At 39.7% G+C, this 26,053-nt stretch overlaps 1 long non-coding RNA gene and 1 pseudogene across 2 annotated transcripts; one reads left to right on the top strand and one right to left on the bottom strand.

Moving 5' to 3' along the window:
• Positions 1-6,334: 6,334 nt before the first annotated feature.
• The window catches only part of LOC133734402 (laccase-17-like), a 46,752-nt pseudogene continuing 27,033 nt past the window's right edge, over positions 6,335-26,053 (bottom strand).
• Positions 22,325-25,241, top strand: LOC133734403 (uncharacterized). Of its 2 annotated transcripts, XR_009858253.1 has the most exons (7): positions 22,325-22,743; positions 22,840-22,966; positions 23,427-23,519; positions 23,691-23,768; positions 24,222-24,287; positions 24,380-24,430; positions 24,905-25,241. It is a non-coding gene; the product is annotated as an uncharacterized LOC133734403 (long non-coding RNA). The 2 variants fall into 2 exon arrangements; XR_009858252.1 differs by having other exon boundaries at positions 22,840-23,519.

The following is a 26,053-nucleotide window of genomic DNA, read 5'->3' as shown; positions in this document are numbered from 1 at the left end:
ATGCAGTAACCCCGTTACCATCATGATGGTACACTTGCAACAGACTAGAGCTCTAACTGAATCGTAACCTGTCACCTCGGCCGAGGTTCAACCTTACGATATCTTGCACTTCGGTTACTATTAAACCGTCAAACTTTGGACCCCCCCGTCCTCAGAACAATCATACTTCAGTTATCATTAAACCGTCGAACTTTGGACACCCCCGTCCTCAGAACAATCTTACTTCAGTTATCATTAAATCGTCGAACTTTGGAACCTTCGGTCCTCAGAACAAAACATTTAAAACAAATCCCACGACTCAAATACTTTCCTCAAACAAAACACATTTTTACACAATAATCAACACATCATGATAATTGTATGCTCGTAAGAGAAATGCTCAAAATAACAATTCAATCAACTCTTAATCATTACTTCACCAATGTCACACCATCCAATATATATATATATTCCACGTAAATATATATATACGTAGTCATTCACGCAGGAATGACCACTAATACCAACTATATTTCATACGTATTAAAACCAAGAAATTCATTTTATACTTAAATTCATTTTCTTACCTGTGAGCTGTAGCCCTATGAACCGTAGTCGATCGAGTTCATATTATTTCAAACAAATCTTAATTTTTGAAAACGATTTATAATTATCAATCAATTCCGACAATTAAATAACTCGGTTCGTAAATAAACCACGTGAGATTTACTCACCTCCAAATCCTGCTGCATCTTCACACAAACCAAGACAAGCACAAAATCATCCATACTCCACTCACACAATTCCGTCAATCACCTAATCACATCAAGGTCACATTCAATACAACACAAATCACACAATTCACAAAACACAATTATATGACGATCCAACAGTCGGATGGTCATCCAAGACCACCTAAAGTCTTCAGAACACTTCTACGGTCAATATAACAAAACTACAAGTCGATCGGACGGCTGGATCCTCACGGATCGAACATCGATTGAACCGAAAACCCTAAAACTTTGAAAATTCATAACTTGCTCATACGATTTCCAAAAAAATACAAACTATATATCGAAATGATCGTATCGATGTGTAGATTAAAAAGAGGAACAGAAACTGTTCCTGGGGTGGCCGGAACTTGCCGGAAAACACCACCACAGTGGCACCGCCCAAAGTCAAAATTTGACAAAACTTCCAACACAAAAGTTCTTCATCTCAACTCCAATTACAACTTTCATAACTACACCAAAGTCAAATTTCAAGTCTAGAGGCCGAAATTTACCTCAAAAAGAAATAGGGCGAAATTGCCCAAAATCGCACAAATCCAGAATTCGTCTTCGTCGGGTTGAATTGGGATGTGAAACTTGGTGATTTTGTAGAGCATGGCAAGACGAACAAAGCCCAGTTGGTCTCCCCTCCTATTTTGGCCGGAGTTGGCCGGAATCGTGAGTTCCAAGTGGCGAAATGTTGCAGTGCCGCCACCACTTCTCGGCGTTGCTGCGCTGTGTATGGGCCGACCCACGTCGTGAAACTACACAGAGTTGTACATGGGAGTGAGGCAAAGAGATAGGAACAAACGACTCGTCGATTGGTGGCCGGAGGAGTGAGAAATCGCCGGTCGAAGTCGGCTAGGCGATCTGGGGTAGGGACATAAGAGAGAGAAAAAGTTTCCCTTTTCAGAAATTCTGATTTTCTGATATTTTTTTCGGATTTTTCCTATATATCCCAAAATGGAAACGTTTTCCGATAGCCATAACTTCTTCATACGAACTCTGATTCTCGCGTTCCGCATATCCACGAACTCGTATCGACGCGCTCTACGACTTTCATGAAGGATGTTCTCGTAGAATCTAAACGTATAAAAAGTCAACCCTTAAATCAAAGCATTCCGAGCGAATAATTGTCCGAAACACTTCCGCTCCACCCTCGAACCACGAAATCGTTCTAACGAACACTTAATTAATTCCCGAAAACCATTAGAATTTAATAACAAATTTTCAGGGTCTTACAAGAGCACTTCCTGCCTAGCGTACGAAGTAAGAAAGGGTAATAGGTTGTGTTCAAGCGTACCGAGCTAACCTGAGCATCTTCATCTAGATTAATTGAATTAGGATTGAACAAATTATCTTGTGTGTGATTGTCGGGGGTGGATGTATCTTCCCTAACTAGCTTTATTCATATTGTTTTCAAACCATCTTAAAACCAGTTTTTGTTATTTTCAGCTTCTGTACTCTATATTTTCGTATTTGTTTAATATAGTAAATTAGTTCCAAAAATCACCAAATTTTGTACACTAGACGCCCTGTGTGTCTAGTACGTTACTGTAAATTTTCATATTTTTATGAATATTTTAGTTTAGGTTTTTAATTAGATTTTCGACTTCTGTTCGTTAGGATGAGTGGTCACTTTTGTGACATTGTTTTGAGTAGTTAGACCCATAGTCCTCTACGGGAAAGACCCTTGTGTACCCTTGCTACAATTGACAATCTTAAGTGTGAATAAAGAAAATCAATAGCTTATAAATTTAGCTATCATTGTTGTAGTGTACCTATATTTTAATATTATAAATTTTCATGAGTCGAATTTTAACAAGTTTGAGCTACTCATGAAATAAAATGAGCTACTCACGAGCTTGACGAGCCGAATATGTCATAACTCAAGCTCGGGTTGTTTTCTTATTGGGCTTAATATTGAGCTCAAACTCAACTCATTTATCTTACTAATACAAGCCAAATGAGGTAAAAACGAGTCGAATACAAATTGAGCTCGAGCTGTATCGAGCCTATTTATAGCCATAGGTATTAGTATAACATAAGCTAGGTTAGAGGAATCCAAAACTGCTGTAGAAATTAAGGTGAGGCATGACAGTCTTGTGAAAATAAAAAACATTCCCTATATAGATTAGTATTCTTTTATATCATTTTAACACCTTTCACCACGTAAAAAACTGGCCTCTATAGTTTTTTGTTTTACACCCAGTGTATTTGGCTTCTAGTATATATATATAACATAGTCATACCATATATGACGACCTAATGATAAGTTATAGTCATGGCAAGGACGTGTTTCCGTTGTTTCTTTACAAAGACTTTCCTATTTTGCTTAATCCCAAAGGGAGTGACCTCTTTATCGCACGCATCCAAACCATGCCAAGCACGGCGAGGCAGGTACCGGCGGAAGTAGAAGTAATCGGAGCTAAGATGAGAGTGAGATCCCTCCATGACATGGACTTGAGCAAAACCAGGCCGCCAGTCATCAGTTCCAGCCAGTTTGAGATACAAATAGCAGATGGGTGAGTCAACGCATAGACCCTTCACTTGAAACTGATCCACAACACAAGCTTGAAATGGTTTTCTAGGCACATCGTCAAGGACTTGGGGTTCTAGTGGATCCACCCTTCTTATGTGCTTGGAGTTTAGGTGCTTTACCAAAATGTCATTAGAATTTGTGTCGCCAAATCTTAGGCTAATGTTGTTTGAGGTTGAAGCACCTTTTGTGCATGTTGTTTCAATTGTAACTGCGTATGTACAGTTTTCCTGTTGAAATGAAATGCAACTTAATAAATATTAATAAAGAGTTTATTTGTTTATGTACTCATTAAGGAAACTAGGTTTGATAATCATCAAAATCCAAACTCATCCAGTAACAGCAAATTGAGACCAGATCGGGACCAAAATCCAATCTATTGACAGGCCCTTCCCCTTAAGACATAAGAACCATCAAAGAAAAAATCAAAGTGTGGAACTGTTGATAAGAAAGAAGCAACTACGGTGACTAATCAAAAGTAATGGGGGCATGAGAGATAAGAACAATCCGAATCATATATTGTCCAACCAACTACACACGACTGCTAATTATGTCTGATATAAACACTGATACATCTATATAACGACCAGAAACACTTTCTCTTGTTTGACCCATGTATTATTCTAGTAAGACAATCTGCAAAGTTCAAGCAAGTCAGGCTCCTACGTATCCTCCACAAAAAGGCTGGTTGAACGAAGCAAGTTTTCATCATATGTAGAGGTGAAGGTGGCAGTGCCAGCAGCTGCGGCTTTTCAACCACTTGCCTTGATGCCAGTGCCATAAGCTGCGCCCTCTGATATACTTGCGTTGTTGCCAGTGCCATCAGCTGCGCCCTCTGATGCCAGTGTCAGTTCCATCAGCTGCTCCTTGTGACGCAGTCGGATTGATAACTAGGTTTACCAGCAATAAACCTAACAAAAGGGTTCTGGAGTCCACCAGAGATAAAAGAGAAAATTCTCTATTTTATTGATAAAAGATGAAAAGTAGGTTCTGCAGCCTCTTGCGGCTGCTTAAATAAGAGAAAAGTAACCCTAGGGCGACTAACAATGAAACCCTAAAGCCCATGGGTAAAAACGAAAACAACCCAAAAATAACTAGGAAAACCAAAACTCTGAAAAATAGAAAAATGCAGTTTTGAGGCCCTAAACGACCCCGAAAGCCCGAAAAATGCCACAGCTCATGGCAAAGCCATGACTCTTGTTTCTGGCGCGATTCCCTTTCCGGAAAGGTAAGGCACGTCCCAATCGGATACCAATGGTCTGTCTTTAGACAAATATGACAAGCCATGTCATCAGGGTGGAAAGCCTTAGTTCGACTGCTGCTTCTTGCTACTTTTAGCCTTTCCTTGAGCGCTGACAACAAACAATATATAGTGAAAATATATCAGCATCTATCCTCATAAGAAGAGCAAAACTGAATCATATTGTTGATAAAACTAAAAATAGAAAAACTTCAAATTAAATGGAATGACATCATCGACCCAATCAACAAATAGTTGCATTTAAAAATGACTGACTAACGCAGCAGGCAGCAACCCAAACCAAGTAAAGTTGACATAATCTTGCTCATGACAAACCCTAAAACAAAAATTTTAAAGCAGACATACCAGGAGTGAGGTTGGCGCAGTGAACAGTTTGGTGCCAATCTGGATTAGGACACATCTTACAAGCAAATGAATACTCACTTAGTCTGATGTAATTAGCCAATGGTGGTCCTTCCTTATCATCACTTAACTGTGCTTTCATTTTCCCTTTGTTCCCTTTCCCCTTCACTTTGCCTTTCCCCTTCCCCTTCCCTTTCCCTTTCCCTGTTAGATAATCACCCAAGACAAATATTAGGTATGAAATCAACCGATCACTCCAGTATGACATATTATATAATCCTCGAAAACCCTAATAATCAAACGATAGAAATTACATACCACGAGGAGGGGTATAGTCTTCGGGAGCCTTAATAATCACCTCGCCTTCTGGCAACTCGCCCAGATCTTGCCATCGAAGGATGCCTGGCGACGCGGCTTGTTCTTCAAGTTCCTGGCCCATGGCTCTGCGGTTAGGGATTGGCATTGGCATTGGCATTGGCTCTCTGTTTTGGTTTCTTTCTCTCTAGGATCCTTTTCTCTTCTAAACTCTTCAATTTCCAATTTATAACATACCTTATATATAAGCTTATGGACTCAACCGACTGTGAACAAACATCCCAGAGCCCAGCCCATTGGTGACCTCAGCTCGGCCCACGCTTTTCTATCAACCAACCCAAAACAAAAACCCATTGTTGCTAGTTCTTTATTGTTTAGTTATTTTTTTACCATTGTTGTTGTTTTGTTGCTAATAAGTCTCTGCCATGTCTCAGTAGGACACAGTGGGATTTGTGCAGGTTTATGCACCTGTGTTCCTTGTCTGCTCTAGGTAAGGGGCGAGTTTCTTGCATTGGCAAATAGTCGCAACCTCCTAGTAGCAGTAATGTGTCTGCTCTAGGTAGGTGGTGAGTTCCTTGTTTGGTCAAATGGTCACAGCCTCCTAGTGGCAGGGTAAAACTAAGTGTCATCGGTATCCTCCGTCAACAACATAGTAGGAAAGCTGTGTGATTGGTAATTATGCTACATTGTAATCGAATTACATATCGAGTTGTCTTTCCGTTATGTCAAAGCAAATAGAGTAGCCAGTATAGCACTCTTTGTTAGTTGGTGCTTGTTAGAATACATGTATATAATTTGTAGAGATTCTTGATACCATTTCGGGACATACTCCATATGCTTATTGTAATCAGGGGTTTAAGGTCAATGTCCTCCCCATTGTATTCGACAGTTTCATTAATTAAGGCTTGAGGGCAACTGCACCAGCCCCTATTCAAAAAAAAGAAATATGAATGTTATAAATAGATAGTGTTGCCTCAGATCGGCTGCATAAACAAAATGAAAGAAAATTGAAGTATATCAATAGTGCCAAAGAATAAATCAATGAGTTACAAAATTCTTGGGGACATGGGGACATGTTTTGATCAGGTTCAGAGGTTATATATAGAATGAGTAGCTAAACTTCTATCATCAGCACTTAGGAAGATCCAGTGGTGGAGGAAGCAACTTTTGATTGGGAAGCTCTCCATCTAAGACTACCCAAGCCATCTTCAAGCCCCAGCTAGTGTGGATTTCCAAGTGGCAATGCATGAACCAGACACCTATATATTCACACACCATCCTTTAATATCGTACTTATGAAAATCAACATAAATAAAAATGGGTTCCTTGACTCACAAGTAACGACATAAGAACAATATGATTCAAAGAGTTTATGCTTATATATTTTAATAAATTTACTATATTTCCAATAAAAATGGTTAATGCGCGCGCGATCTTATCATATATATACCTGGTGGATAATAAATATATGATCTAGGCTATTACTGATTACATCTCTTATAAAGCTAAGTCACACCAGATCCACCTAATATATCAGAGGACCTCTAGCCGGTTATAAAGATCTCTTCAGTTATTTAAACAAACCCGCCTGATTATCCCCAACTTCTTTTGACACAAACCAAGCAATTAATGCTGATCATTGCCTAGCTAGCTTCATATATAAATACATAATGAATTAAAGGAACTTCTCTATTGGTTTATAATCTTTTACCTGGGTTATCTGCTCAAAATTGAATGGCAACCCACCCACCAGAGGGCACACCCACTGTGTTTCTTTCAACGGGGTCAACCAGATTGAACTTCTTAGGGTCCTTATTCTGGTCAAAGTTGCCAAACCCTTGACCAACAACAAAGAAGTTGAATCCATGAAGATGAAGTGGGTGGCTTTCAACACCAAGAATACTAGTGTCTTGCAGCACCAACTCCACACTAGTGTTAAACGGAAGCACCATAAGTTTTGTACCATTGCTCACATTAGTATTGTTCAACTGGGCCCCTGTGTAATTAAATGGAATTGAAGGGCTGATCGGAAAGTCAGAGGAATAAACTCCATTTGATTGGCCAGAAAAGTGGGATTGGAGTTGACAGGACCCGCCCCGGATTTCACCCCGAAATCCGAAATGGCCATGCGGGGCCCACTTTAGAAGAAATTCTACCAAAAATTTGGCGGAACTTCCCCTAAAAGTAGGCTACCCAAAACCTGTAGAAAAACATTTACACTTCTAAATCATCCATCCTTAATCTCCTGGAGCCATCTACTCCCCAAATCACAACTCCAATTTCACAAATATCAGTCTCAATCCAAAAACAATATTAATCCCATAGGTTATCAGAGCAATACTAATCCACTAGGTAACAAAGAAAACAGAAATAGAATGAGTACGCGGAAGCAATGCTGTTGGCTATGCCTCGACTCCATGTACGCCCGACCTCAACTAATTTCGCCTGCAAACTGGGCATTTGAAACCGAAGGGCCCAGGGGAAAGTACATGAAAACGTTAGCGTGAGTGGAAAAAAATAAACAATTTAAAAAGAAAAAGATTTCATACTTTCCCACATTTATCTCTTTAAAAAACCCGATGCATGCAACAATTTAAAGAAACACAACAATTTTAGTTCAGTTCAAGAAAACCGACTAGCCCCGCTAGCCACAACCAAGCAAAGAGGAAAGAACTCTGATACTCATGAAAATAAGACCAGCCCCGCTGGTTAAGGGAATCGGACTAGACCCCGCTAGCCCAACAATAATATAATGAGTAGGGGAAGATGATAGCCATACGAATAAGCCACTCAGGCTCGGGTGATAGCCTCCCAAGCTAAAGTACTCCTATATACTCCCGTTATATACCCACACGCCACTATGTGTAGCGATTAGGATACTGGGCTTCAGCATTACTGTCACAAAGACAGTAACCAGCGCCACAAAGGCGGACGGGCTTCGGTGATCCCATCACCTCGCCACAAAGGCGGAAGGTCAATGCTAGCAATGATAATAGTCACCCACAGTATGGCAAAAGGAAAATCCGATAACCACATAAATCCATAAATACATAAGGCTTCCCCAACTCTCCCAAATGAATTTCCAACGACGTGTCCCACACGCCAAGAGTATCACCATAATTCGAAACAAAACCAATTCCAAAATCATCATCGAGGCATTCCCAATGCCAAAACCGAAAGTCGATAAATAAACAAGAAATAATTCCATCGAAATCCCATTTCGAAAATCTTTCAGAAATCTCAAATCGACAAATGAAAATAAATATGAAATTCCGGAAATCACCTCGGAAAAGAATTCATTGAAAATCACAATATCAGAATTTCAAATAATAATTATAATCAAATTCTGAAAATCATTTCATATTCTCAAAAACAACTCATAAATCCAAATCCGAGCATAATAAGTTCATATCCGAAACTCATGAAAAATCAATGTCAAATTATAATCCAAGACAAAATATCATGCTCGATAATTAAAACAATAATTAAATAAATCAATAATTTCAAAATAATTGCATGCATCATTATTTAAAACAAAAGTCCACTCACAGTACTATTCCGACGATCACGCATACTAGTTCCTTCATTGAGCAATAGCTCGGTACGTCGCCCTTTAAGAGCTCGGATTAAGCCGATGAAGAAAACCCAGAAATCAAGCTTCGGACCCTAGGGTGTTCTTCGTCGATTCGGCCTCCACGATGCGAATCGGAGCAAGAGGCCTTAGAGGAAACGTTCGCCGGCTCGAGGCGCTCCCTTCGATCCAAATTTGGTGGTCGGAGACGGCCGGAAACGGTGGAATCGCCGGAAAAACCGAAATCGCACCCGGAGTAGATTTTGCTTCGAATCGAGGTTTTCCGGCCAAATCGTCGAAAGCCCAGGGTACCAGCGTGTAGAGAAGGGAGAGGCGGTCCTAGAATGACCGGTGACACGCCGTCAGGTGGCGGGAATCGGAAGTTACGCCGGAAATTTGAAAAACCCCGAAACCGAAGGAGGAGAGATCGGGGGAGAGGAGAGAGAGAGAGAGCCCGGTAAGTTTCCAAAATTGGAAACTTACCACAGTGATTTTCCTTTTTATAGAAACTTATCATGAACAGTAACCTTCCCTTTTTCGCTTATAACTTTCGCATACGAGCTCCGATTTTTACGAACCACATATGCACGCGCTCGGTTTAACGTCCCCTACAACTTTCACGAAGGAAGGTTTCTCAAATTTTGACCCGATCAAAAAGTCAACTTTTAGGGCCACTAAAGTTACCGAAAAAAGTAAAAGTAAATCAAATTGTCGTTTACTGTCCAAATGACTAGTGAACCGGTGAATTAAGATACGGGATGTTACAGGAGTAAGGCAGTGTTTGGCATAGTAAAAGAAACGTTGTTGATTGAAGCAGCAAACATGGTTCCATTGGGTCCTTGGCAGCTTTGGTTGTTGTGCTGCTGCTGGCTACATAGGTTGGTTCCAAGTCCTATTGTGAAGAACAAACGCTTGTCAACTTTCTGCGGGACGTTAGCTGGGAACTCTGGAGTGTTTAAGCTGCGGAGTTTGCTGGTGAACTTTGTTTCAAACGATGTGTCGTTTAGAGCTGGGAGAATTGGTTTGTGGAGAGGAAGTTTGTTCAATGGGAGGATTGAGTGAAGTGCAGTCGTTTCGTACTCTAGAATGGCAGCAACAGTGGAGTTGTCAAAGGTGCCTAGACCAGTCACGTATGGCCTTGCGGTCATGAGAAATGTGGCATTTGGGAAGTTAGGCTTGGTTTTGAGAAGAACGTTTTTGGTTTGTCCCGGGGCAATGAGAATGGTGTCGGTGTCGAACGGCTTAACATAAACAGCGTCTGTTTCGACTACTTTGAGGGTATGATTTGCAATGCTGAAGAAAAGTTCGTCGTTCAGTGCTGCATTCATCAAGCACAGAAGGTATGTCTTCCCAACTTGAACCTTAAGCTTGAATGTATCTGCATAAAGACTCATATATACAAAATGATCAACATTTCTCTTTAAGATCACATACCATTATATTTGTGGTATTTGTTTATTGAAATTTTGTTAATCTTTTGTCAATTCTATATACTGTTTTCCTTTCTCCTTGGAGTCTGGTTTTTGTAATCTTTTTCTTTGTTCAATAAATTGTTCCCAATTAAAAAAAAAAATTAATCGTTCATCAATTGATGCGATAATGTCTGATCTTTGTAGAATTGGACTCACTTTACTTTTATAATTAACAGAATACGTTATATGATGAGCAAAATTTTGTAATTACGTACATTTTACGAGTAATTTAGGAAAAGAAAAAAAAAACACTTAAAATTTGAAACAGTTTGTTAGATGATTTTCATACCTTTAGCAGAGCAGTTATACAAAGGTCCTGGGAGGCCGTTAATGGTATAAGCATCAAAAACATTAGGTCCTCCCCCAGTCTGCAGGGCCTGGTTTATGACTGCTTCAAGATCCACATTCCATCATTCTCCTGTAGTTTTAAACATTGCATGCTTATATACTTTGGTACATAGTTGGTAGTATAGACTATAGAACAGTTTTGTCATTTTGTAGTATAGACCAGTAAAATGTAATGATAGATCATTTTGAAATATTGCTTGGTTCATCACGTACATGTAAAAAGTCCTTCATTCTAACTAGTTAGTGTCACGCCCCTGATTTTTAACACAATTAAAAATCGATATATAACCCCATAATTATACATGCGTGAACGTTCAGCCATCAATACCAAATACCTGGAAAACTTTTTCCCTTTATACAATATACATGTTGATGCCCTGAACCCACTATGTCAATATTGACCCGCCCACAGAGTCATATATTACATAAGCTTACGAATTAGATTGTCAACAACAAGATAAAACGTCAAAGCTCCTCAGAGTTTACTACAAAGCGGAAGTCATAACAATGGCAAAGCCAATCAAAATTGCTTCCTACCAGTTCTGCTGCCAACAAGATACCTCAGCTTCAGCCACGATTTCCCTGACCTGCAAGATTAAGCCCTACACCGTTTGAATAGTGCACCGGGTTGTCACACAACAAACCCGGTAAGCTTTTGCAAGCCCGTATGAGTAACTCAAAACAACTCACACCAAATCACGGGATAAAAGCCCGCACAACTCACGCCAAACACGAGGAAAACCTTTCGACTCGTAAATAAGGAAAACATACCATGCTTCCCAAAAGAATACTCTTTTGCAAAAAGGAAATCACAAAAGTCACACCGTGACAAAATCATATAAATTGTTAACCTAACAATTCAAATATGATTAATCGATCCAACCTGGATAAAACACATAAGCACATCAATCATACCTATCGTTAACCTAACAATAGCATATGATTCACAAGTCCTCCCAGGACATTTAAAAGAAAGAATCCCCAAAACTCTCTTTTAAAAACACGTACTCATGAGCATCAGATAGCTCCCCGCTACCCCCCATGATATACCAACAACAATTCAGTTCAAGCTAGACACACAACACATCAACACAGATTTACCACGAAGCCACTAATACATCTATAGTCACAGTTAATCTCATAACTCCAAGACAATATGGTAACTAGGCTCGTAACGCAGATAAATCATTGGTCACCATCTGCAACCTATCACTATCTGTGACTCTTGGTTTTCAGACCCCATCTGGTCTCAAGTCAACGTTAAGTAAGTCACACCTGACCTAAAAACGTTACGACCATCTAGTTCCGGCTTTCCCCATCCCTGCTCACCATCTGTGACCCTTGGTACAAGGACCAATACATTTAAAATGAGTCACGCTTGACCCCGTCTGGTCTTAGAACCAAACGTTGGTCACCATCTGCGACCCATGCTTTTCAGACCCCATCTGGTCTCAAGTCAACGTTAAGTAAGTCACACCTGACCTAAAAATGTTACGACCATCTAGTTCCGGCTTTCCCCATCCCTGCTCACCATCTGTGACCCTTGGTACAAGGACCAATACATTTAAAATGAGTCACGCTTGACTCCAAAATGTAACATCAAACTCAATACTTTTCAAACAATAGAAAACATCTTTTTCCACAATATTGTTTGAATGAAAAGTCCCATTCAACAATAATATGAACTCATCATGCATATTATTCATCACACATCATCCACAAGAATATATATATATTTCACGTAAATATATATATACGTAGTCATTCGCTTAGGAATGCCTACTAATACCAACTATAGTTTGCAGTTAAATAATTAACGCCAAAACAATAATGGTAATTCCGTTCATAATGAACCTTGTGAGATTACTCACCTCGAAACTCCCGCTGCGTCTTCAATACAGAACAAAGCAGCCAATCACAATAGCCGTCCAAAGAATACTTCATCAAGTACCTAAGGAAACACAACTCTGATTCAGTTAACGAATCACAAGGAATAACGTTCGAAACCCTAAATTGAACCAAAATTCCCAAGGTGAAGCCAATCGAGGCGAAACCACATCCGAGACCTCCCAAAGTCTCCGGAACACTTCCACGATCGATGTGTCCAAGCCACAAGTCAATCCGATGCTTAAATCCTCAAGGATTTGAATAAATTCACCGATATGAAACGGTGAAAATCATAACAAATCCATACGAACTCCAAAATATGCATATTATATATCAAAACGCTCGTATCGACGAGTAGAAGATATATAGTACCAGAAACAGTTCCTTACATGGCCGGAACACCGCAGGAACGCAGCCACAGGCAGTGGCGCACCGCCGCCGGCCAAAACTCAATATTTCACAAAACTCCCAACATCAAAAAGCTTCATCTAAGCATGCTTGTGAACTTTCATAACTACAACAAAGTCCAATTATGAACCAATCGATCGAATTTTACCTTAGAACAAAACAGCTCTATTGAAACCCTAGAATTTCAATTCCAAAATTCGACCTGCACGAGTTGAATCGATGCAAGCCACCTTGTGGGAAGCATCAACGTCCTCAAAGCTCCAAAAGCCCTCAAGAATCACCGGCAAAGGTGACCGGAATCTCCGACTCCGATCAAGGCGATTTCCAGCTCCACCGTGCGACTTCTCGGCCTTGTAGCGTCGTGTACAGGTCTACCCACACAGTGAAACTTCACAAGGTGCTAGATGAGAGTGAGGCGAAGAGATAGGAACAAGAATCTCGTCGATTGGTGGCCGGAGGAGGGAGAACGAGCTTGGTGAAGATGGCTGCTTGGGAAAACTCGGGAGAGAGGAGAGAGAAAATCCTTCCCAAAATGGAAATCTGATTTTTTGAATAATTTTCCGGAAAAATCCGATATATACCAAAATGGAAACTTTTTTCGACGGCCATAACTTCCTCATATGAACTCCGATTTCCACGTTCCACATATCCACGAACTCGTATCGACGCGCTCTACAACTTTCGTGAATGAAGTTTTCGGAGAATCTCAACGTATCAAAAGTCAACCTTGAAACCCCCCCTAATTTCACACTTTACGAATAAAAATTCGTCCAAAACACTTCCGCTCCGTCCACTAGCCACGAAACTGTCCGATACCCACAATTTAAATTCCGGAAAATCCTCGGAAAATAAATATGAATTTCCGGGGCATCACATTTTACCCCCCTTAAAGAAATTTCGTCCCGAAATTTAAACGTTCAACTCCAACAAGTACGGATAAATCATCCCCACATCCAATTCTCATTCCTCAACAACCTGTTCTTGTCTCACTGTACAACATACCTAGATCAACAACAGATACAGGTACCCTACCTAGTATCATAGCACTAGGAATCTTTACCACACCGCTCGGTGGTAACCCAATCATTTCATGGATCTCATCCTCGTACACTATCCAACAAAGACTCTATGACTGCAGCACTACACACAGATCACACAAGAGTCCAGAATCCTGTTATCATAACAGTATCTGCATCATATCATTAATAATGCAAACCTTGCATTACAAGAATTGAAAATGAAACCTTCATTTCAACTCACCTCGAACCTATGCATCACAACTTAATAAGTGTCTACCCAACCTGGGAACACAAAATCAAGCTAAGGTCTGGCCCCGCCTGACCCGCACACACATCATCACCTGTCATTGTAATTACAATAAAAGTGGCCTCTACTACCACAACAATGAAGGATGCCTCACACCACAAACCACACTCGAAGTCTAACTTTAGACAACAGGGAAAACCCAACACAACACAACACATGGAAAGAAGTAAACAACTATCACACATTATTCTAGCACACAAGCAGAATTAGATAAGGTACCTTCTTATCCTCACACACATCAGCTTGAGGAAACCATGCAACCATGATTCCTTCTAACATTCTATATCCTTTCCACCGAAAGGACAACATAAATCACCACTGTGACAATGTTCTATTTGCTAACTTAACCATCAAGAAGCAATTCAAGTCTCATCTAGACAATAAAGGAAGAATACTCTCGGAATTCTCCTATAATTACATACTTATGTGTCTCCAGCAACCTCGACCGTTACTCCCATAGACTATCATGGCAGACAGACAAGAACTCTGACTGACATCGTAACCACTCGTCCGGCCAAGGACGTGATTACCGATAACATGCCTTTGTCACCATTTGTGACCATCTGTGATTCAATCTCGATCACCATCTGAGATCAGTCACCGTCTATGACTCAATATCAATCACCATCTGTGATCAGTCACCATCTGTGACTCAATATATCACCATCTGTGATCAGTCACCATATGTGACTCAATATCCATCACCATCTGTGATCAGTCACCATCTGTGACTCAATATATCACCATCTGTGATCAGTCACCATCTGTGACTCAATATATCACCATCTGTGATCAGTCACCATATGTGACTCAATATCGATCACCATCTGTGATCAGTCACCATCTGTGACTCAATATATCACCATCTGTGATCAGTCACATATCACCATATATCACCATCTGTGATCAGTCACCATCTGTGACTCAATATATCACCATCTGTGATCAGTCACCATATGTGACTCAATATATCACCATCTGTGATCAGTCACCATCTGTGACTCAATATCGATCACCATCTGTGATCAGTCACCTCAACCTAGACACGATATACACATAGCTTACACCTACGGTCATCAATTCCATAATCTTCCATATCGTGCCTACATAAGTCAACTGGTGACTACAGTCTCATGCTTAGATTCTCAACTAGCGTTCCATTACACAAATTCAATCAAACAAGACTTCCTCAAGAAATGTTTGATGTCATTCTAACGCCCTACGGCGAATCCCAAACCACGCTCATTTCCTCCCCACTAAGAGCCTTTGTCATCAACATGACATCAAAGGTAAAAACAATAAATCACCTTCCTATCCTCACACAGAGTACAATCGTCATCACTATGACCTTAAAGATCAATCAAAACAAATCATAGTAACCCCTGCGTGCAATTTAGTTCAGGAAGTCACAGCAAAACAATCAAAACAATTCATAGTAACCCCTGCGTGCAATTTAGTTCAGGAAATCACAGCAAACAAGCAAAACAATTCATAGTAACCCCTGCGTGCAATTTAGTTCAGGAAGTCACAGCAAAATAATTCATAGTAACCCCTGCATGCAATTTAGTTCAGGAGGTCACATTAAGTCAAACAATTCAAGTCAAAGTAGTCATCGCAATCCCACACTCTGACGTCTGTAGGTAGCCCCGACCATCATAGCAGTCTTCTCGATTATTGTTAACTTAATAACAATTCAGCTCCGCTACCGAGCTGTCATCACATTGATCATCACACAGATGTCACCAGTCATCACACAGATAGCGATCATCCAACTAATCATCACGCAGATATCGCTAGTCATCACATAGATAGCGATCATCACCTAGATTCATTGCTAGTCATCACACAGATAGCAATCATCCAATTCATCACACAAATATTCCCTTTCCAACTGCTCCAAGCCTCGAAATTTTCTTAGCCAACCTAGACAAACGAGTGGCATCCACAACTTCCACAACGAGTGGAACAGGCAGCTCCACATTCGATGCCTCGACATCATTCTCAAACATCTCCTCAACATGAGGAAGAATCTTGCCTCTGGGTCTACCTCGACCCCTAGCTCTGCCTCCTGGTAATCCATCACCCAAGAAGCATAGCACACTTAGTTAATACTTGCAAAATCTCCAAACGCAAGTATAAGTCAACGCTATGACTAAATCAACCACAACACCACGTCAAAGGAACAATCTCATCCCTCATGTCAAACCAGAGTTAAATCTAAAGGTCCTCAATCCTCAAAAGATTCTAACTCCTAGAAGCTACTCTAAGCTCCTACACTTTGTTCACTGAGCCAACACTACCCTGAAGACTCACATTCCAACTCTCACTGCATACCCAATGACTATATCAATACCGAAGAGCATCGGATGGGGATCCGCTGCAGACGGGCCATCACTCGAGGAGTATTGATTGTCACCAAATATGCACCTTACGCTCTGATACCAATCTGTCACGCCCCTGATTTTTAACACAATTAAAAATCAATATATAACCCCATAATTAAACATGCGTGAACGTTCAGCCATCAATACCAAATACCTGGAAAACTTTTTCCCTTTATACAATATACATGTTGATGCCTTGAACCCACTATGTCAATATTGACCCGCCCACAGAGTCATATATTACATAAGCTTACGAATTAAATTGTCAACAACAAGATAAAACGTAAAAGCTCCTCAGAGTTTACTACAAAGCGGAAGTCATAACAATGGCAAAGCCAATCAAAATTGCTTCCTACCAGTTCTGCTGCCAACAAGATACCTCAGCTTCAGCCACGATTTCCCTGACCTGCAAGATTAACCCCTACACCGTTTGACTAGTGCACCGGGTTGTCACACAACAAACCCGGTAAGCTTTTGCACGTCCGTATGAGTAACTCAAAACAACTCACACCAAATCACGGGATAAAAGCCTGCACAACTCACGCCAAACACGAGGAAAACCTTTCGACTCGTAAATAAGGAAAACATACCATGCTTCCCAAATCAATACTCTTTTCCAAAAAAGAAATCACAAAAGTCACACTGATAGGAGCATAAATGCGACAAATATAGTGTGGAATCCTTTACACTTTTCTTAGTTATTTCATTTAAAAAGTCAGTTTTAACTTTGTTTTCTTTTTAGGTAGTTCGTGGAGTGATTCAAGAGAAATAAGAACTTAAAGGGAGCAACGAAGCCATGGAACATGAAGTACTGATGCAGAGGACTAAGTTTGATCAACCATTTGGCTATAAATTACAAGGGAAGTCCACGGAAATCATTGTGCAAAACAGTTGCTGCAAAGCAGAAAACTGCAGTTTCAGAATCAGCTTTCTGGGAACGGTTTTGAGGAGAAATTCTTGCATTCTTCCGGCTGCACCTTTGCCAAAAGGGATAGCGAACCTTGAATACATGATGTTATACTTCAATAAGAGCCAATGAACGGGTCAGAAACGTCAACGAGGCAGCAGCAAATCAAATGCAAATTAGGCTTCCCGATAAGGCAGAAACTGTCAGCTATTCACGAAGCTTTTTGGGAGATCTTTTCCGGCGATTTACTTAGAGTTTTTCCAGAAGGTTTTTGATCATTCTAGAATATATGATGCCATAGAACACGTGGGAGTCAAGAACCATCCAGAAACTTGTCAAGACGAAGTCGTTTCTTGTCCAAGAAGGAAGCTTCAGAATCAGAAACCGAATCCTTGTCAAAACAGGACTGTTTGGCAGAAATCTTCTATGGACGAATTTTGGGTGCATTTTTGGAAGTTTATTGATGCTGAAAATTACAAGGATAGTCCTAGAATGATTCATCAAGAATTTGGGAGGATTATTAAGCCTTGAAAATCATTTAATTGTGCACCAATCAGAGTAATCCTCAAGCAACTAGGGGAGGCTTTCAAAGCAGAATTGGAAAAGGAAACTTGGGCTGTGTATTCCACATATATAGAGGCTCTAAACACGTTGAAAAGGACCACCCTACAGCGCCATCTTCTGCTCCCAAACCCTAGCACACAAAGTCTAAAATTCCCAAGTCTTCAAGAAGAAAAACCGTGCAATCCATCTTCCACCTTCCATCAAGCTTCGCCGTGAACTATCTTGAAGAAGTGCCTGTGTCCAAGGCCGCCTAAAAGTGAATTTGTGGCTCTCATACTCTCCCTTTTACGGTTTTTATCATCTTGTAATCTAATACTCATGATTTTATTTGTTGAATTTAAGACGATGTGTGGCTAGTTACTTTTTGTTAGGGGCGAGGTTTGAAGCCCCAATTATGTAGAACATATGTTTGTTTAAATATAGTTTCTTGATCTTTGGTGTGAATTGGTTGTTTGTTTCTGCTTGATTGAAAACTTTTATGTGTTTATGTTCTTTGGGTCAACACTTAGGATATATGCATGTAATTGGAGCTAGGTTTAGAAAATAATTCACCTAATCGTTTTGTTTTCTAATCCACAAGTATGCAAGGCTTTGGACAAAAGCTGAGGTTTTAAACAACTAGAAGAGCATGCTAGGTAGGCGTTCCACACTAGACTGCAACTCTATAATCAATCGTTTCCATGAGATCTTAATGCTTCAAATATGTTGACACTATATGTGTTGTTGATAAGATAGCGTTCTATACCTTGATTGCATGTTTGATAGGCTTAGCTATTGTGCGTTCACGTAGACTAAGTAATTAGGGAAACATTAATAGGGGACATGATCTGCTCCGACTTGTTTCTTGGTTGATTTCTGTTCACACCTTAGTAATTGAAACTAGGTTAACTTAACATTGTTCGAAAGTAATTGGTGGTGGATTTCCGAGTCTCTAACATGTTCTCCATCTTATTTTTCTTAAACTTAAAAATCAAAATTGCTTTCTTTGTTTTGTTTTCCTTTTATTTTCGTAAAATCTAAAAATCCCCAAAACATTTATTTTTCTTTTCTTCTTATATTCCTTCTTCTCTTCTTTCCCCTTTTCTGCGTTTTTCTTTTAGTTAGTCTCTTTGTTTGTTTGATTTGTGTTCTTTGTTAGTTTAGCTTAGCTTATTTTTATTTTTCTTTGTGATTAATTTGTTACCCTCAATCCCCGGCTTGAACGATCCTTGCTTACTCTATATTGCTAACAACTACATTTTGCAGGGTTAAGTTGAGCGCTTAATTTTAGCATATCAATTTTTGGCGCCGTTGCCGGGGATTGAAAAATACCCATTTTTCACAATTTTAATTTTTTTAGTTTAATTCAAGTTTCGGTTAGAGGTTGTAAATCATACTTGAATAGTTTTGGAATTCTTGTTTTTAACGTTGACTCTATCTCTACTTTCTCTAGGCGCATCTTATTACAACACGATGTCTAGGATTGGTCTGGATACGAGAAGTGTTCTCAAGTGAGCTTTGTCTCCACCAAAATCGTTCCTTACCTACCTGGTCGTGTTGGAAAGGAGTTACCGAACGACTTAGAGAGAAAGTTTTTGTTAACGATTGGAATTCTATTTCTTTTCTAACTTGATTTATGATTTCTAGTTGAAATAAAATTTGTTTTGTGTTAGTCTTTCATTATTTCGTCCCCTATATTTAATTCCCTTTGTTTTTCGTTTTTCTTCTTAGGTTTCTAACGCCATTCTTGTTTGCTCCTCAGGTTCTTCAAATCTTTTATGCTTACAAGGAAAAATCCAAAAGGCGAGCTTGTTCCTTTTGATCCTGAACTTCTGCAAACAATTCGAATCAACAAAAAGCTTAAGGAAGCAAGCTCGTCTTCACCAAAAGAAGAAGAGGAGGTGTACGGCATCTCATCACTTTTCCAAGAGCAACCTTCAACGCCTCAACCAATGGCTCTCACCATTAGGCAAATTTCAACCTCTGTGATTCCACCAGGTGGCGTCCCCACTTGTATAACCTACCCTGATGCAGTTGAGGGAGCAACAGCTGATTTTGAGTTGAAGTCTGGGTTGCTTCATCGTCTTCCTACATTCCATGGACTCTCTATGGAAGATCCCAACAACCACTTGATGGAATTTCAGTTCATATGCACTAGCATAAAGCCTCAAGGAGCTGATGAGCATATTTTGAAGTTGAAAGCCTTCCCATTTTCGTTGGCTGACAAGGCTAAGCAGTGGCTTTATGAGTTGCCTAGTGGACGAATTACTTCTTGGGGAGACATGATGAAGGTGTTTCTTGAGAAGTACTTTCCTACATCTCGCATCATCATGTTGAGGAAGAAGATAAGTGGAATCCAACAAGGGCAAGATGAGTCCTACGCAGATTACTATGAAAGGTTCAAGTCTCTCACCACTCAATGCCCTCAACATGGCATGAAGAATGAGACCTTGCTCACTTGTTTCTATGATGGGCTCACTAACTTGGAAAGAGACATGCTAGATGCAGCTTCTGGTGGATCTTTTGTTGACAAGGAGCCTGCGGCTGGAATGATACTTATTGAGAATAGGGCCTTGAATCAACAACAATATGGAAGCTCTAGGCCCAAGACCACCGCCATTCGTGAAAAAGTCCATGAGGTAAGTACTTTAGCTCAATTGGAAGAGAAAATTAACAAACTTACTTCTCTTGTGTCTCAAGGATCACATGGACAAGTTATGGCATGTGGAGTGTGCTCAATGCAAGGGCATATGTCTGACCAATGCCCTCAACTCATGGAAGGAGGAAACTTTGAAGGTGTCAACGCCCTAGGGTTCCAACAAGGGTACCAACGTCCAAGGAATGACCCATATTCTAACACCTACAACCCTGGATGGAGGGATCACCCAAATTTTCGATGGAGGGACAATGAAAACGCCCAACAAGCTTCTCAAGCCTTCAATCAACGTCCTCCAGGCTTTTTCCCAAAGCCTCAGGCTCCTCTAAACCCTACTTCTTTCAATGCTTCAAATTCTAATTCAAATGTTTCTTCTTCTAATGATGAATTGATTAAAACATTAGCAAAGTCTACTCAAGCTTGACTTGCAGGTCAAAATAATCATGAGAGACAGATCAACACCATTGGTACTGACATGGCAGAGATGAAGAAGCAAATGAGCCAAGTAGTGGAGTTCATGGGGAAATTTCATGAGCAAGGTAAGCTCCCAAGTGGCACCATTCCTAATCCTCACTTTGAGCAAGCAAAAGCCATAACAACAAGGAGTGGAAGGACCACCATAGACCCCCCTATGACGTCAAAGAAGAACCAGGTTGTCCAAGAGGATGAGGAGGACGTTATTGTCCTGAAGAATGACAAGGAAGAAGATCCTGCAACGCAGAAAAAGGAGAGCATGACGCCAACTTCAAAAGGAAAGGATAAAAGTGGATCTGCTACGTCCAGGATTGAAACTGACCTTGCAATCCCAGAATCTGCTATGCCTAGGATTGAAAGCTCATTGCAATCCCCAACGAAACCAGAAACCAAAGGTAATTTGTCTAACTCTTCAGTTCCGGTTATTACTAATGCTTTCCTTTCTCCTATGCCTTTTCCTCGCAGATTTGCTAAATCCAAACAAGAAGAAAGCGACATGGCTGTTTTGGATACTTTTAAAAAAGTGCAGGTCAACATTCCCCTTCTTGAAGCTATAAAGCAAGTGCCCAAATATGCAAAGTTTTTGAAGGAGCTGTGTACAACAAGAAGGAGAATTCGAGAAAAGGAGGTTGTGAAGGTGAATGAGAATGTCTCAGCTGTTATTCAAAGGAAACTTCCCCCAAAATGCAAGGATCCTGGAAGCTTCACCATTCCTTGCGTTATTGGTAACACTAGATTTGAGAATGCCATGTTAGATCTAGGTGCATCTATAAATGTCATGCCTTATTCTGTTTATGCATCTTTAGGTCTAGGTACACTTAAAACCGATAATGTAATTATTCAATTGGCGGATAGATCTAAGGCCTTTCCGAAAGGATTGTTGGAAGATGTGCTTGTGCAGGTTAATCACTTGATCTTCCCCGCGGATTTTTATGTTTTGGACATGGAGGAATCCACCATAAACCCAACGCCACTTTTGTTGGGTAGACCCTTCATGCAGACTGCTAGGACAAAAATTGACGTCTATGCTAGCTCTCTAACCATGGAATTTGATGGAGATGTGATAGGCTTCAACATCTTTGAGGCTATGAGGTATCCAATTGAATTTGATTCATGCTTTTCTATTGACATACTTGCACTACTACAAAGTTCCCCAATAGCACCCTTTTTTTGGGGACGAAAAACTCATCAGTCACCATAGGAATAGTATCACACTGATATAAAAGATCAGTGAGGGTTTTTTTGTTGTCACTGTCATCAGTGGGAATGAGTACTAATTTAGTAAAAATTAAGTAAAAATATGATTATTTAATAAGACAAGCCCACTGTATCGATGTGTATACCCACTAACACGGCGTCCAATGCATCTCTCCTCCCTATTTACCACAAAAACTAATCTCTCTCTCTTCAATCTTCATATTTTTGACATTGAAGTTTTTCATCTTCTCCTCTCTCACTGTGCTGCCGTTCCCGGTTTCTTTCCTTCGATTCGTTTTATCTACTGCGGATCCACCAAATTTATCGGGGAACTAGCTGCACCGATGAAGAAGGAGTTGCGGAGGTATTAACTTTGACTTTTTTGATTTTGTTTTGACATCTGAATACTTAGGGTAAAGTAATTGCAGAGATACTTACTTTCCCCATTTTTGATTTATAGCTTTTGGTTGTTTGACATCTTTTGGAACCTGGAAGGCTCAGATCTACAAAAGCCCCCAACTTCCCTGGTTCGATATCGCCGGATACACGACATGCGTCACCGTCCCCTTTACTTTTAAGGCCTTAAGGTGAATGATTGAGGACTATTCATACATCAGTAGGTCGCTCACATACCCGATCTATCAATTTATGGCTTTTCTGGGTCTTATGTGGTGGGATTTTTGTTAATTTTCAGTTTGGGTGTTTTATTAAGTTCTGAATTGTGAAATTTGAATCTTTTGGGGCTAGTTTAGTTTTTGGAATGCTTCTTTAGGATCAACATTGTTTGAGTTGTTTGATTTTCCCAAATTCATGATTGAAATATTAGGTTACTCCTTGACTTGTCTTGATTTGGTTTATTTCAGTTCAGTAGTATCAAAATTCAAAGTTTCATTGTTATTCTACTATACTTGTGATCTTTATTGATGTGTTCTTGTATCAACGATAGTTGGTAATATTTGGTATTTCTAATACAGTAGCTCTCAGCCTCTATTGGTAATTACTTTCATGCGTACTCCTTGCTTAACATATCTGAGTCTTCTTCATCAGAGTTGGTCCACTATTGATATTAACCTTGGGCTGAGGTATCTCTTTAGTAACAAAGACATCTTCTTCATGGAGTTGAGTTCCGATGCTTCTGATGTAAGCTTGCTTTGACTTTTTATATATTTATAAAATGTTTTCTGTTATATAGTGGTATATTTTTGTTATATAGTGTTTTCTTTCTCTTAATCTTGATGTAATATATACACGACTGACTCTGTATTTGGAGAAAAATTGGTCACTTGTATACTATTTCATCGGTGACAACAGGTCCCAGGATATGAGCATGGAAATTTTATTGGTCCGACCATCTTATCAAATGTCACGGCTGACATGGAGTGCTACAAGGTACTTATTCTCTCTTTTTGTTTTCTTGCATTTTTCTTTTTCTTCATTTTGTTTTCTGATCGAAAACGGATTGTGGTAGTTGGCTACTTTGATATCCTGATCCGGTACACCTTTGGTAAAATCTACATGTATAATTCGTCCATTGTTGAATGATTTAGTGTTACATGAATATTAGAATTCCTGAACTGTTTAATCAAGTTCTGTTGTTTATATAAAGGTTTCAGAAGTATCCTTTGACATAGTCACACGAACATTTCCATACTGTCATAACTATGAACATGGATATCAATATCTTTATCAGTGCCTCAGTTAGTAGGATAGCAAGAGATATCCATACAAAACTGAATCCATCTTGTATTCATTTTTGTTTGTTGGTGTAATAGTATGAAGGGCAAATAACTTGAAATTTGTTCTTGGAGAGATAATCATGATCTTCTACCTTCTTTTGTGCAGGAAGAAATTTTTGGTCCAGTTCTTCCTGCTTTAATTTTCAGTGTTGTTCTGTGATGGAGGAGTCATGTAAGATTTGCTTCTTGCTTAAATCTATTAAATTTATTCTAATTAATCTCTGCTGCTTTTCTAACCTTTTCATTCCACTGCTGGTGTTGCAGAGTACAAAGCAGAAGCTTAATTAGACCAAGAGTCTTCATTATAATGAGAAGGTATACATATATAAAAATTATAGATCTGTTGTTTACTTCATTTCATTCAATTATGGGTTCAAATACTATCTGGGTTTCAATAAAAGTTTAAAATTTTAGTCAATTTAAGTTGACTTCTAGAGAATAAGTTAAGTTGCTAAAACAGCTCGCACAATGTTTTATTCCTACTGAACTTGACACCAAACACCTGTAGAGTAATGGACTAGATTATGTCAGTCAACTTCTGTGGTATAAGATTAAAATTTATGTACTGCCATGAGCCTCCTACTTGAGGTACTTGAACAACAGATGTACTTTTATCATTTGGTGTGCATCTATACTGCATCTGGTTTATCCTTGTCTGGTTGATAAACATCTGCATCTGGTTTATGCTTGTCTTCTTTGCTACCTTAATGAATATTATAAGCATTAATGTATTATCACTTTTCTATATAATTGTTAGAATAAGAACTAATTACAAATTTTATTTTGCAGGTTATTCGTTAGGAAGTGTTGCAGCATCAAAGGGTTGCAGCCTTGGGGAGGAACAGTCTTGATGTTTAAATTTTGATGGGTTTATCTGTAAATTTTTAGTTTGTGTAGTTTGGTACTTTTTACAATACAATATACAGTACATTAATGTAGAGGTGCCAGTTGGCACCTTATTTTTTTTAATCCAGCTTCATAATTTTGCCACTGATATCAGTGGCATTCCAAAACCACCATTACACACTGATAATGGTTGCTTTGGCACTGATTTTGATGCTGCCTTGCCTTGGTTTAAGTTATGTCACTGTTAAGTTATTGGTGTGTAATGTCCCATTAGCACCTACAATAGAGGGGACTGATATCTCTTTAGTTGCTGCATAGTGGCTAATGGCATTGCCCACTATTATCAGTGTGCTTTGTCCCAATAGAGACTAATGCAAATCAGTGGGGTTTGGGGAAATTTGTAGTAGTGTTGATACTCTTGCACAGAAAGTTTTGAAAGCAATAAGAGAGGATACGTTGGTCACGACCATTGAGCAAAGCATTGGCTACACCCATGGTGGCGTCAAGGTTCCAATGAAGAACCTTCAGAAAACGTTGGACCCTCCCACATTGGAGGACGTTTCCTCCATTGAAACTCATCTGCATTATGAAGGTAAAAATCCTCCCTCTTTGTCAATTCATTTATCTACTAATAAACCTCTTCCTTCAGTGATTCAGGCCCCTACACTTGAGCTCAAACCATTACCGGATCATTTGAAGTATGTTTATTTAGGAGATGACAAAACGTTGCCTGTCATAGTATCATCCAAGTTGACGCCATCTCAAGAAGAAGAACTTGTGAAAGTGCTACAGAAACACAAGACTGCCATTGGATGGACATTAGCTGACATCAAGGGAATAAGCCCCACCACTTGTGTGCATCGAATTCTTCTTGAGGAGGGGGCAAAACCAACTAGAGAGGCTCAACGTCGTCTCAACCCTCCAATGATGGAAGTTGTGAAAAAGGAAGTCATCAAATTGCTAGACTGTGGCGTCATATACCCTATTTCGGACAGCAAATGGGTCTCACCAGTTCAAGTTGTGCCAAAGAAGTCCGGAATAACGGTTGTGAAGAATGAAGAGAATGAACTTGTGCCCCAAAGAACCGTGACT

Source organism: Rosa rugosa, chromosome 2 (genome assembly GCF_958449725.1).
Source record: "Rosa rugosa chromosome 2, drRosRugo1.1, whole genome shotgun sequence".
Lineage (NCBI taxonomy): Eukaryota > Viridiplantae > Streptophyta > Magnoliopsida > Rosales > Rosaceae > Rosa > Rosa rugosa.
Note: the sequence above shows the minus strand (reverse complement) of the source record. Positions and strands in the feature narration are given on the sequence as shown.